At 41.3% G+C, this 2,500-nt stretch overlaps 1 protein-coding gene across 1 annotated transcript in view; it reads left to right on the top strand.

Annotated features, from left to right (window-relative positions):
* Positions 1-454: 454 nt before the first annotated feature.
* The window catches only part of gcgrb (glucagon receptor b), a 44,631-nt gene continuing 42,585 nt past the window's right edge, over positions 455-2,500 (top strand). Inside the window, exon 1 of the mRNA XM_081360751.1 lies at positions 455-586. The gene's annotated coding sequence lies outside the window, so the exon portion shown is untranslated. The remainder of the gene's footprint in view (positions 587-2,500) is intronic.

Raw genomic sequence — 2,500 nt, 5'->3', positions numbered from 1 at the left:
AAAGTGTATGAATCATTTTTGGTCCCAGATTTTTATAAATGTTACTGGTAGTCACTGTATGAAGGATATTTTTTTGATATAATGTCACAGTTTACTTTATATTGCTTTCCTCACTAAATAAATAAACTATAGTGTCCTGCACACACTAGTAAAAAAAAAATATAAAAAATTATATCTGGTGTCTGAATACTTTTTGGTTTGACTATTGATAGCCTACCCGTCCGTGTCCGTGAAGATCGTGCTCGCTGAGTGAAGTCTTAATTACATTTTAACTGGTATCGATCTCTCGCGCTCATTCAACTGTAGTAACCGTGCCGTCCGCGGTCGGTGACGTCACACCGGGCTCCCGGTAACGGATCTGACCCCTCGCGCGCTCTGCTCTCAGCTGCGGCGAACAGCGGCACACGAGGGACAAAACACAGCGAAACTAGTATCGAGCCTGTGCGCCTTTCTACTCGCCGCTGATCCGCTAGTTTCAATCTGTTTTTGTTTGTGGTGGATTACGCGCGCGCTCAACAAACTCTTGGATCTACTGAGGAAGATGAGCAGTTTGAGGGATGAAGCCCACGCACTGGACGCTCCTCGGGTGAGTACGACTGATTTGAAGCGTTTTTGAAAATATTTTTGGGTTTATTTATCCGTGAAAGTGGTCTGTTGAAGAAGCGCGCGACCGTGGAGCCCGTTGCGCGCGCGCGCTCGAACACCTGCTCCACCTGAGGCGATTTCACTTCTCTTAGAAACACGTTTAAAGACTTATAAAAGATTTTAGCGCATTCAGATATTAGTTTGAATTACTTTACTAGAGCTTTTGTTAAAGCTGACCTGCGCTTTACGAGGGTTTGACTGTATTGAGGCGGTCAAACTGTCATCGACGGTGTTTATCCTAAGAGAGAGGATTACAAGAACCTCATTCAACCACATAATCCTGTTTAGTTTCAGAAAAGCGCTCAAAACAGAAAAATATGAAGCCATATTCAGATCTCTGCCTGATCTTGAAGATCCATGGTGGGCTGATAAACATTCAGGAAAGTTGTGATTTAGGAGGCTATACTTGACCATTTTTGATTGTCATTGTGATTTGAGCAAACTATTATTAGTCATATTAAAAGGTAATGTGTGTAATTTTAAAAACAAAAATGTATTGAAAGGTGGGTGTAAAATTTTGAAAAGTCATCAATTAGTAGGCAAATAAAGGTGATTTTATGAATCATTTTAAGTTAGAAAAAGCCCCTTGAAGGAAACAACTGCATTTGTGTTTAATGCACCTTAAGTGTATGTGTGTGTGTGTGTGTGTGTGTGTGAGAGAGAGAGTTAGTGAGTGAGTGTGTGTGAGTTAGTGTGTGTGTGTGTGTGTGTGTGTGTGTGTGTGTGTGTGTGTGTGGTGAATTCAGGGTGATTGGGACTCTTTTTTCCATTGAGATGACTTGGAATAAAAGTGTCCTGTATTATTCTGAGAGGAGTGGCATTGTTCAAACATGTGATAGTTTAGTTAGCAGATCTTTCTGTTTAGTTATTTTGGTGCATCTGACTCCAGATCTTCCCTCAGTCGCTGTGATGTTCATGATGTTCATGATGTTCAAGTGATGAACACTGTTACAGTACATTGATGACTATAAATAGTGAGTTTCAGTAAACAGTCTGCACAGAGATAGTTCTTCACGCTGGCCGGTGATGTTCACTTGTCTGGTCATTAAAGGAGATGTTGGCTTAAGTGTTTATCTTATGCCGAGGTCATTCATTCCCCTGTGTGTGTGTGTGTGTGTGTGTGTGTGTGTGTTCTGCTTCGAGAGGCTGCACACGTCGCTTCTCCATGAACAAAGCAGTGTGTGTGTGTGTGTGTGTGTGTGTGTGTGTGTGTGAGTGAGTGAGGGACAGTTTAGTATTGCAAATTGATCCATAATTAGAAGCAGGCATCCAGAGCTGCAACCAAACAGTGGAGCGTTACATGAGGATAATATTGAGATTATATTCCTGGAGTGTTTGAATGTGATGCAGTGAAAACATGATCAGCAATTTTTTAATATCTGCACTGGAGCTCAAATATGCTTACTAATCTCCTGGGATTGTTACAGGAGCGTTTCTGCATTAGCGGATTATTTGCTCTGGGTTTGGGTGTTCTGGGGTGGACTGGTCATGTAAAGTGTGTGTGTGTGTGTGTGTGTCCCAGAATAAACCAAACAACGGTCTGAAACCACACCACTCTTACGGTGTTTTATAGATATTAACTCTTTCCCTGACAGCTTTTTATTTTTTTATTTTTTTATTGCCAGCCAGCATTTTTGATAATTTTCACCCAAAAAATCATGCTACATCCAGATCAGATTCAGAACGATGATCACAACACAGATGGAGTCGATCGACACCCCTAATGCCTCACAGTCCTAAAGCTCGTCCTGGGTCGACATTTCATTCGGTAACATTAGGCAGTTTCGATTTATATGCTGTTGAATGTTGATGATCGCATCATTTTACATATGCATCTGATTACATATGATATCAC

This window comes from Scardinius erythrophthalmus, assembly GCF_964197995.2.
Source record: "Scardinius erythrophthalmus genome assembly, chromosome: 3".
NCBI lineage: Eukaryota > Metazoa > Chordata > Actinopteri > Cypriniformes > Leuciscidae > Scardinius > Scardinius erythrophthalmus.
The sequence above is the reverse complement of the archived record's forward strand: the minus strand, read 5'-3'. Positions and strand labels throughout refer to the sequence as shown.